Source organism: Lolium rigidum, chromosome 2 (assembly GCF_022539505.1).
Source record: "Lolium rigidum isolate FL_2022 chromosome 2, APGP_CSIRO_Lrig_0.1, whole genome shotgun sequence".
Lineage (NCBI taxonomy): Eukaryota > Viridiplantae > Streptophyta > Magnoliopsida > Poales > Poaceae > Lolium > Lolium rigidum.
In genome coordinates this window covers 169,349,387-169,362,084 of record NC_061509.1, presented here as the reverse complement: position 1 = coordinate 169,362,084, position 12,698 = coordinate 169,349,387, and positions in this window count along the sequence as shown.

Sequence of the window (12,698 nt, the reverse complement as noted above, 5' to 3'; positions counted from 1 at the left end):
TACGTGGCAGCTGGGGTGGACACATGTCCCACCTGTCTGCGTCTTAGGGTAGGATCCAACCGGTGCGTTTAGTATTTTAGTTTAATTCGAATTCTAGAAAAACATCTGAAACTTTGCATAAAGTTATAAAATTCATCTTAACTCAGAAAAATACAAATAAGATATTAAAATGTTCAGAAAAACAAACTCTACTCAGTAAAAATATAATATGGAATTTTTATTTTTAATAAAAACTTAATTATTTAACCCTATCAATTTAAGCCTTTATTATTAATCCTAAATTCAATTAAAAAATCAATAATTAAGAGAAGTTTCTAAAATAAATAAAAACCAGTAAGCAAATAAAGAAAACATGAAAACTATTTTTCTTTATTTATTATTTTGTTAAATCCTTATTAGAGGGATTTAAACCCTGATTAATAATTACCTTAATTATTAAAATCTTTAAAAATAATAAAATGCCAAATCCAATATTATTTTTATTTCAAAGTTATTAATAACTTCAACTTTGCAAACAAGTTGTTAATTTAAGAACTACATGTTAAATAGGAAACCTAGTTCCATTTTACATAAAGTTGTGGTTTCATAATCTTATGTGAAACCTAAAACCCTAATTCCATTAGGAACCCTAGCTCTATTATTTTATGTGAACCCTAAATTGATAATAAACCTAAACCCTAGGTTATAACTTGTGATCATGTTATTTCCTTTTGAATTATAGACCCACAATTAGCAACTAAGTACTTGTTCTTGTTCCCATAAAATATTAGAAGCCATAGTACTTATAAGTTGAGATACTTATGAACCATCCTATTTTAAGGAGCCAATTATTCCTTATTTAATAGAACCAACAGTAAAACCTAGACCACCTCAACCCTAATTGATATACTTCTTATTATTTCAGAAGTATGTTCTTCAAAAGTTATTCTTTTGAAGAAAATAAAGAATCATCATCAACCACGCTTATAAGGACCTATAAACCCTAGCTAGCTATCACCAACAAGATGAACCAATCTTGATAGCAACCTTGTATGAATAATTGCTTAGAATGCCAGGCTTAACTCAACCTTACAAGCCCTAAGTGTTGATTAATCCAACTAGGTTGTGATCCATCTACTACCTACTCCAGAAACCAATTAGAACCATAGAAAACCATAGAACTCCACAACCCTAATTATCATACTTGTTCTTTATCAAAGAACATGTTCTTCAAAAGTTATTCTTTTGTAATATATAATAATCAATCATTAACCATGGCATATAGTGCTCAAACCAACCACTATTCATTACATGTTAGGATTACACCAAATCTTATTGTTGTGTGCTATTAATGATATTGCTATGTTATATTGCAGCACATGTTTATGATACCAAGTAATCCCACCTGAATAATAACCTTGTTTGTGAATCACTCTAAAAGTGCAACACACCCCAAACTAATCATTACAACTCACTGATCCTAAATCATCGGGGTTAGGTCACGCTTAGATCGATTGCATCTCATACTTATGCATTATTGCATCCTTGCCAATCTTTTAAACATCGTCCTTACCGGACGATGATGCTATTTCAGAATTTGGAGTTATTGCGTATCGAAGACCTTGAAGGCAAGTTCATCGCTTGCTCATGTCATTTGGGTATTTTTACCAAATTACTTGCAAAGTACTATGTTTATCACTATTGCATAAAAAGAAAAACCACTATTTTCATAACTATGAATATGACTATGTGGTGGGCAATGGAACCATGGATTGTGTTGATATGGTGGAGGTTCCATTGTAAGGGTTTATATCCATCTAGGATTAACAACAAATGTCGTCCAGTGATTCTTGTGCCGTAATACCCGTGTTAACCATAAGATCCGGAGTGGGACGGAGTAGTCAAAAGTGTTTCCACCTCTCGTTCATCAACGGATGCTCATTACTGGGTGCACATGATCTTGCGAGACATGATGCGAGGGTGGAACCGATACGTCTCCGACGTATCGATAATTTCTTATGTTCTATGCCATATTATTGATGATACCTACATGTTTTATGCACACTTTATGTCATATTCGTGCATTTTCTGGAACTAACCTATTAACAAGATGCCGAAGTGCCAGCTTCGTTGTTTTCGTTGTTTTTGGTTTCGAAATCCTAGTAACGAAATATTCTCGGAATCGGACGAAATCAAGACCCGGGTTCCTATTTTCACCGGAAGCATCCGGAACACCCGAGAGCCGCCGGAGGGGCCCCGTGGGCCCCAGATGATAGGGTGGCGCGGCCTGGGCCCTGGCCGCGCCAGCCTATGGTGCCGCCGCCTCTTCGACCCTCTGACGCTGCCCTTCCGCCTATTTAAAGCCTCCGTCGAGAAAACCCTGAGGCGAAGAACCACGATACGGAAAACCTTCCAGAGCCGCCGCCATCGCGAAGCCAAGATCTGGGGGACAGGAGTCTCCGTTCCGGCACCCTGCCGGAGCGGGGAAGTGCCCCCGGAAGGCTTCTCCATCGACACCGCTGCCATCTCCACCGCCATCTTCATCACCTCTCGCTGCTCCCATGAGGAGGGAGTAGTTCTCCATCGAGGCTCGGGGCTGTACCGGTAGCTATGTGGTTCATCTCTCTCCTATGTACTTCAATACAATAATCTCATGAGCTGCCTTACATGATTGAGATCCATATGATGATGCTTGTAATCTAGATGTCACTATGCTAGTCAAGTGAGTTTTACTTATGTGATCTCCGGAGACTCCTTGTCCCACGTGTGTAAAGGTGACGAGTGTGTGCACCGTGTGGGTCTCTTAGGCTATATTTCACAGAATACTTACTCACTGTTATGAATGGCGTAGTGAAGTGCTTATTTATATCTCTTTATGATTGCAATGTGTTTTGTATCACAATTTATCTATGTGCTACTCTAGTGATGTGTTATTAAAGTAGTTTATTCCTCCCGCACGGTGTAATGGTGACGAAGTGTGTGCATCCGTGTTAGTACTTGGCGTATGCTATGATCATGATCTCTTGTAGATTGTGAAGTTAACTATTGCTATGATTGTATTGATATGATCTATTCCTCCTACGTGGCGTGAAGGTGAGAGTGTGCATGCTATGTTAGTACTTGGTTTAGTCGTGTCGATCTTTCTTGCACTCTAAGGTTACTTAAATATGAACATTGAATTGTGGAGCTTGTTAACTCCGGCATTGAGGGTTCGTGTAATCCTACGCAATGTGTTCATCATCCAACAAGAGTGTAGAGTATGCATTTATCTATTCTGTTATGTGATCAATGTTGAGAGTGTCCACTAGTGAAAGTCTATTCCCTAGGCCTTGTTCCTAAATACTGCTATTGCTGCTTGTTTACTACTGCTGCGTTACTACTGCTGCGTTACTACTGCTGCGTTACTACTGCTTGTTTACTGTCCTGGGCAAAGCACTCTTCTGGTGCCGTTGCTACTACTTATTCATACCACATGTATTTCACTATCTCTTCGCCGAACTAGTGCACCTATTAGGTGTGTTGGGGACACAAGAGACTTCTTGCTTTGTGGTTGCGGGGTTGCATGAGAGGGATATCTTTGACCTCTTCCTCCCCGAGTTCGATAAACCTTGGGTGATCCACTTAAGGGAAACTTGCTGCTTGTTCTACAAACCTCTGCTCTTGGAGGCCCAACACTGTCTACAAGAATAGAAGCTCCCGTAGACATCAAGCACTTTTCTGGCGCCGTTGCCGGGGAGGAAAGGTAAAAGGCACTCATACTCCGGTTCCAGGTAACAGTACTTTTCTGGCGCCATTGTGTTTGTGCTCGAAGCTATTTCCTTTATATCCTGCAATTGCATCTTTTTGTTTCTTGTTTACACTAGTTTGGCATAATGGACAACAATGAGCTTCTTATTCTATTTCCTGATTTAAAACATGGATTGTTTGATGCGAAAATTAAAAAACCTATGGAATCTTATTTGCATGCTGGTAGTAATATTAGTATGAACGCTTTGAACACCATTGTTGCTAATGATATAGAAAGTTCTAAGCTTGGGGAAGCTGGTTGTCATGATCTTTTTAGTCCCCCAAGCATTGAGGAGAAAATTTTCTTTGATGATACTTTGCCTCCTATTTATGATTATGATGATAGTGGTCTTTTGGTGCCACCTACTATGGAGAGTAAATTTTGTTGTGATTATACTATGCCTCCTACACTTGATGAGAATAATAATGATAGCTACTTTGTTGAATTTGCTCCCGCTATTACTAATAAAATTGATTATGCTTATGTGGAGAGTAATAATTTTATGCATGAGACTCATGATAAGAATGCTTTATGTGATAGTTATATTGTTGAGTTTGCTCATGTTGCCACTGAAAGTTATTATGAGAGAGTAAAATATGGTTGTAGAAATTTTCATGTTACTAAAATACCTCTCTATATGCTTAAAATTTTGAAATTGAGCTTGTCTAGTTTTCCTATGCTTATTGCATTATGCCTACATAACTTGTTTATTTACAAGATTCCTTTTCATAGGAAGCATGTTAGACTTAAATGTGTTTTGAATTTGCCTCTTGATGCTCTCTTTTGCTTCAAATACTATTTCTTGCGAGTGCATCATTAAAACTGCTGAGCCCATCTTAATGGCTATAAAGAAAGAACTTCTTGGGAGATAACCCATGTGTTATTTTGTTACAGTACTTTATTTTATATTTGTGTCTTGGAAGTTGTTTACTACTGTAGCAACCTCTCCTTATCTTAGTTTTGAGTTTTGTTGTGCCAAGTAAAGTCTTTGATAGTAAAGTAAGTACTAGATTTGGATTACTGCGCAGTTCCAGATTTCTTTGCTGTCACGAATCTGGGTCTACCTCCCTGTAGGTAGCTCAGAAAATTAAGCCAATTTACGTGCATGATCCTCAGATATGTACGCAACTTTCATTCAATTTGGGCATTTTCATTTGAGAAAGTCTGGTGGCCTAATAAAATCCATCTTTACGGACTGTTCTGTTTTGACAGATTCTGCCTTTTATTTCGCATTGCCTCTTTTGCTATGTTGGATGAATTTCTTTGATCCATTAATGTCCAGTAGCTTTATGCAATGTCCAGAAGTGTTAAGAATGATTGTGTCACCTCTGAACATGTTAATTTTTATTGTCCACTAACCCTCTAATGAGTTGTTTCGAGTTTGGTGTGGAGGAAGTTTTCAAGGGTCAAGAGAGGAGGATGATATACTATGATCAAGAAGAGTGAAAGCTCTAAGCTTGGGGATGCCCCGGTGGTTCACCCCTGCATATTCTAAGAAGACTCAAGCGTCTAAGCTTGGGGATGCCCAAGGCATCCCCTTCTTCATCGACAACATTATCAGGTTCCTCCCCCGAAACTATATTTTTATTCCGTCACATCTTATGCACTTTGCTTGGAGCGTCGGTTTGTTTTTGTTTTTTGTTTTGTTTGAATAAAATGGATCCTAGCATTCACTTTATGGGAGAGAGACACGCTCCGCTGTAGCATATGGACAAGTATGTCCTTAGGCTCTACTCATAGTATTCATGGCGAAATTTCTTCTTCGTTAAATTGTTATATGGTTGGAATTGGAAAATGCTACATGTAGTAATTCTAAAATGTCTTGGATAATTTGATACTTGGCAATTGTTGTGCTCATGTTTAAGCTCTTGCATCATATACTTTGCACCCATTAATGAAGAAATACTTAGAGCTTGCTAATTTGGTTTGCATATTTGGTTTCTCTAGAGTCTAGATAACATCTAGTATTGAGTTTTGAACAACAAGGAAGACGGTATGGAGTCTTATAATGTTTACAATATGTCTTTTATGTGAGTTTTGCTGTACCGTTCATCCTTGTGTTTGTTTCAAATAACCTTGCTAGCCTAAACCTTGTATCGAGAGGGAATACTTCTCATGCATCCAAAATACTTGAGCCAACCACTATGCCATTTGTGTCCACCATACCTACCTACTACATGGTATTTATCCGCCATTCCAAAGTAAATTGCTTGAGTGCTACCTTTAAAATTCCATCATTCACCTTTGCAATATATAGCTCATGGGACAAATAGCTTAAAAACTATTGTGGTATTGAATATGTACTTATGCACTTTATCTCTTATTAAGTTGCTTGTTGTGCGATAACCATGTTTCCGGGGACGCCATCAACTATTCTTTGTTGAATATCATGTGAGTTGCTATGCATGTCCGTCTTGTCCGAAGTAAGAGAGATCTACCACCTTTATGGTTGGAGCATGCATATTGTTAGAGAAGAACTTTGGGCCGCTAACTAAAGCCATGAATCATGGTGGAAGTTTCAGTTTTGGACATATATCCTCAAACTCATATGAGAATAATAATTGTTGCCACGTGCTTATGCATTAAAGAGGAGTCCATTATCTGTTGTCCATGTTGTCCCGGTATGGATGTCTAAGTTGAGAATAATCAAAAGCGAGAAATCCAAAATGCGAGCTTTCTCCTTAGACATTTGTACAGGCGGCATGGAGGTACCCCATTGTGACACTTGGTTAAAACATGTGCATTGCAAAGATCCGGTAGTCCAAGCTAATTAGGACAAGGTGCGGGCACTATTAGTATACTATGCATGAGACTTGCAACTTGTAAGATATAACTTTCATAACTCATATGCTTTATTACTACCGTTGACAAAATTGTTTCATGTTTTCAAAATCAAAGCTCTAGCACAAATATAGCAATCGATGCTTTCCTCTTTGAAGGACCTTTCTTTTACTTTTAATGTTGAGTCAGTTCACCTATTTCTCTCCACCTCAAGAAGCAAACACTTGTGTGAACTGTGCATTGATTCCTACATACTTGCATATTGTACTTGTTATATTACTCTATGTTGACAATTATCCATGAGATATACATGCTACAAGTTGAAAGCAACCGCTGAAACTTAATCTTCCTTTGTGTTGCTTCAATACCTTTACTTTGATTTATTGCTTTATGAGTTAACTCTTATGCAAGACTTATTGATGCTTGTCTTGAAGTACTATTCATGAAAAGTCTTTGCTTTATGATTCACTTGTTTACTCATGTCATTACCATTGATTTGATCGCTGCATTCATTACATATGTTTACAAATAGTATGATCAAGGTTATGATGGCATATCACTTCGAAATTATCTTTGTTATCGTTTTACTCGCTCGGGACGAGCGAACTAAGCTTGGGGATGCTTGATACGTCTCCGACGTATCGATAATTTCTTATGTTCTATGCCATATTATTGATGATACCTACATGTTTTATGCACACTTTATGTCATATTCGTGCATTTTACTGGAACTAACCTATTAACAAGATGCCGAAGTGCCGATTCTTGTTTTCTGCTGTTTTTGGTTTCAGAAATCCTAGTAACGAAATATTCTCGGAATCGGACGAAATCAAGACCCAGGTTCCTATTTTCACCGGAAGCATCCAGAACACCCGAGAGCCGCCAGAGGGGGGCCCTGTGGGCCCCAGATGATAGGGTGGCGCGGCCTGGGCCCTGGCCGCACCAGCCTATGGTGCCGCCGCCTTTTCGACCCTCTGACGCTGCCCTTCCGCCTATTTAAAGCCTCCGTCGAGAAAACCCTGAGGCGAAGAACAACGATACGGAAAACCTTCCAGAGCCACCGCCATCGCGAAGCCAAGATGCGGGGGACGGGAGTCTCCGTTCCGGCACCCTGCCGGAGCGGGGAAGTGCCCCGGAAGGCTTCTCCATCGACACCGCTGCCATCTCCACCGCCATCTTCATCACCGCTCGTTGCTCCCATGAGGAGGGAGTAGTTCTCCATCGAGGCTCGGGGCTGTACCGGTAGCTATGTGGTTCATCTCTCTCCTATGTACTTCAATACAATAATCTCATGAGCTGCCTTACATGATTGAGATCCATATGATGATGCTTGTAATCTAGATGTCACTATGCTAGTCAAGTGAGTTTTACTTATGTGATCTCCGGAGACTCCTTGTCCCACGTGTGTAAAGGTGACGAGTGTGTGCACCGTGTGGGTCTCTTAGGCTATATTTCACATAATACTTACTCACTGTTATGAATGGCGTAGTGAAGTGCTTATTTATATCTCTTTATGATTGCAATGTGTTTTGTATCACAATTTATCTATGTGCTACTCTAGTGATGTGTTATTAAAGTAGTTTATTCCTCCTGCACGGTGTAATGGTGACGGTGTGTGCATCCGTGTTAGTACTTGGCGTATGCTATGATCATGATCTCTTGTAGATTGTGAAGTTAACTATTGCTATGATTGTATTGATATGATCTATTCCTCCTACGTGGCGTGAAGGTGACGAGTGTGCATGCTATGTTAGTACTTGGTTTAGTCGTGTCGATCTTTCTTGCACTCTAAGGTTACTTAAATATGAACATTGAATTGTGGAGCTTGTTAACTCCGGCATTGAGGGTTCGTGTAATCCTACGCAATGTGTTCATCATCCAACAAGAGTGTAGAGTATGCATTTATCTATTCTGTTATGTGATCAATGTTGAGAGTGTCCACTAGTGAAAGTCTATTCCCTAGGCCTTGTTCCTAAATACTGCTATTGCTTCTTGTTTACTACTGCTGCGTTACTACTGCTGCGTTACTACTGCTTGTTTACTGTCCTGGGCAAAGCACTCTTCTGGTGCCGTTGCTACTACTTATTCATACCACATGTATTTCACTATCTCTTCGCCGAACTAGTGCACCTATTAGGTGTGTTGGGGACACAAGAGACTTCTTGCTTTGTGGTTGCAGGGTTGCATGAGAGGGATATCTTTGACCTCTTCCTCCCTGAGTTCGATAAACCTTGGGTGATCCACTTAAGGGAAACTTGCTGCTGTTCTACAAACCTCTGCTCTTGGAGGCCCAACACTGTCTACAAGAATAGAAGCTCCCGTAGACATCAGGAACCCGTAGAAGTCCCAACGGTAATGAGGTCTATGATGGGTTGCAACTGCCGGCGTAGGAATGTATGGTAGAGCCCTGCATTGACGTCGTGGTCGGGGTCCACCCTGAAATATATGGGAATAATGGGACCGGCGTGGACCCAGGGTCGGAGATTGCAGCAACGGGTGGGTGTTCGAGGTAGCGGAGGAACATGATTGGCTAGACCTTATACCGGGCCTCACACCATAGGAAGTGTGGACGGGAAATATGCCCGGTTGGCACCAAGGTTAAGATCTCTTATGGGTAAAGCAACACACCTCTGCAGAGTGTAATGAATCGTGACCTGTCCCTCCCTGTTCCGGGATATGGAACTGCGAACGCTGCCGGAAAGGAGCTCCATGAAGTTCTAGTAAACCGGTGAAGGCTGACGGACATAGTTCTTCGGAATAAAAGCAACCTTTTGAAGAAATGATTATGAAAACCTGCATTGGTATTAGACTTTCTGGTCTAATACCGTAGCTAGGGCATTAAACACCTCTTTCCTATAATGAACTTGTTGAGTACGCTTGTACTCATCCCACTCTTAAATCCCCTGCTTAGATATGGAGGCCACGAAGGAGGATCTACAATACAACTCGAAGACCGAGGAGTCAACAACTACTTCAAGGGACAGGAACCTGCCGGAAGAGTCATATACCACATCCACCATGGAGAAAACCTAGATTAAGCAGTAGAAGGGAACTAGTTTCCTAAATCTAACTCCTATTTAGCTAGAATCTATTCATAGCCTCTATAACTAGTTAAATACTCTACAAATAGAGTTCGTGATAAGACTAGACTACGAGTCATTCTTCTGGAGTTATCTGCAGTTTTACCTCATTGTAAAGTAGGAGGCTGTGATGATCTTATGTAACAGAGTCAATGTTGTAATTCTATAGACATGCCTTGGACCCGCATATGTTTCTGTTGTACCACTCTGAGCGATATAATACTAGTGGAACGGTGTTTCATTGATGTTATATCAGACTTGCATACTACACCATGCAGTGGTATGTCGGGTCACCACACCGGTCTCCAACTACACTATGAGACCGGTGGGAAAGAAACTCTGTCAAGAGCAAACCTTATACTTGCGCATTCCACTTGAGCTCGATGATGACGATCTTGACCGCAACAAGATGGAACGCCTTTCTTGATTGTGCTTGCTTGACGAAGTCTTGTGGATTGCTCCCCATAATCCACCATGGGAGAGCTTCTTCTTCGGCGCATCTTCACATATCCATGATCACCATATTGATTGCTCCCCCATAATCCACCATGGGAGAGCTTCTTCTTCGGCGCATCTTCACATATCCATGATCACCATATGGATTGCTCCCCCATAATCCACCATGGGAGAGCTTCTTCTTCGGCGCATCTTCACATATCCATGATCACCATATGGATTGCTCCCCCATAATCCACCATGGGAGAGCTTCTTCTTCGGCGCATCTTCACATATCCATGATCACCATATGGATTGCTCCCCCATAATCCACCATGGGAGAGCTTCTTCTTCGGCGCATCTTCACATATCCATGATCATCATATGGATGACAAGAGTCAAGCAAAGAATCTCTTCAAGATGGCTCATCTTGAACTTGCACATCATTTCGTTGATGTCTTGAAGTTAACCTTGAGAGCTCACTTCATCTTCATCTTCAAGACATACTTGACACTTGATCTTCTTCATTTGCTTCTTATTGTAATCTTGAAGCCAACATACGGTTCAAGCATTGCCTTCAAGCATATGATCTCTTCGAGTTGGCTCATCTTGAACTTGCACTTCATTTCGTTGATGTCTTGAAGTTAACCTTGAGAGCTCACTTCATCTTCATCTTGAAGGCATACTTGACACTTCATCTTCTTCATTTGCTTCTTATTGCAATCTTGAAACCAACATATGGTTCAAGCATTTCCTATGGACAAATCCTACAAATATAACTTAATGCAAATATTAGTCCATAGGGATTGTCATTAATTACCAAAACCACACATGGGGGCTCCATGCACTTTCAGTTTTGTGCTATAAAAAACAAAAAAATAGTACATAGGAGCTACAGACGAGTATTTTGTCAAAAAAATTCCTTTTGTATTTATCAAAATACAATGTATTTTAAAACGAAATTGTTGGCATGCAATCTCGGGTATATATCTAGCTATATTTCCTTTTCAAGAAAATTGGAGACCTAAAAGTGGGATTTAGAAAAATTAAAAAGGCTCACTGGTGCTAAAGAACATCGATGAGTTTTCGGGACATGTTTAGTGAGGAAGAGCAACAATTTAAGAGGGCAATCACCAGAATTCATTTTTGATATTTAATGCATATGCTCCTACTGGTGGAAAAAAATATTTCAAAGGTGTCAAAAAATTTCAACATAAAATTGGTGCGTACATCTCAAGATTCTATACACACGTCAAGTTTCGTAGAAAACCGACATTTTTCATGTCGGATGTAAAGAAGATAAAGAAAAGTTCCGCCAAAAGATATTCTAGGACCAAATTTATCTATTTTGCACAGGTTTTCCTGAAATAACTTTGTGAGCACATAGAATGTCGGCATATACGAAAAAAATACTCTACCAGATGTTTTACAATTTATACTGCATTTAAAACTAATTTCAAAATCCTCGAAACAGGCTTTCGCCCCGCTATATTAATATAGCAACACCGATACAAGATAGAGACCACCGCTGGGGCAAACAGCACATCAAAGCCCAAAAGAAAACATAAGAAGAAAAAAAGAGAAAAACAACGTCGACAAAGCCGGATCGACGAAAACAATGATGAACCGCAACCGCTGCGCCCTCCGGAGAATTCCCACCACGATCTTGGCCCTCCGAAGCGCCGCATACCAAAGCAGCACCTTCAAGAAGGGATGAGACGATGACGACGCTGCTGCCCGGACAAATCCTAGGGTTTCCCCCGATATGCGGGAGGGTTGTGGGTAGGGGAACCCCGACGCCCCTCAAGAAGGAAGGCGGCGCCCGCGAGCGTCACCGCGTCGGTGTCGACCATCCGACGGGGATTTCTCCCGTCCCCCAAAGAACCACGACCCGGACACTCCATCGCGCTCCGCCAATCTTGCCGTCCACCAACGCGCGCCACCACGATCTTGCAATCACCATTGCCGTCACACCGTGGCCCAAAGACGACGGCCGACGAAGCCGGGAGGAGACATCCCGAGCCTAGGAGGGTCCGGACAGCAGCCACGCGGGAGGGCACCACCTCCACCGCCAACCTGCGGCGACGGACCGGACGCGGCTACGGGAGCATACCAGGCCCCTGCGGCCCGGCCGAGCCCGGCGGGCTCGTGAAGCTCCCGTGGCCGCGCTGCGGTCCGCGCGCCGCCGTCCTAACCGTCCTCGGCCGGAGCAGCCCCATCGGCCGCCGGGAGCGAGACGCCCCGGATCTGGCCCGTCCAAGCCCGAGATGGAGCCCGAAGGGCCCAGATCTGGGCCAGGGGGCGCCGCCGCTGGCCTCCGCGCCGCCCGCTGCCAAGTGGCCGCGCCGCCGCCGTCGAACCACCCGGAGCCGCGCCACCTGAGGAGCGCCGCCGCCGGAACCTTGACCACCAAAACGCACCGCCGCCGGACGAGGGAGCCCCCGCGCCTCCCCACCACGCGCGCGGGTAGGGGCAAGGCCGCCGCCGCCGGCACCGCGCGGGCTTTGCCCGGCGGCCTGCGCCGGCGGCGGCGGTGGGGGATGGTGGAGGAAGGGGGTCGGGGGAGGTTAGGGTTTGGGGGTCCTGGAGTCGCTCGCGGGGAGCGACCCGAGGACCAGAGCGCTCGCTCCGCCAAA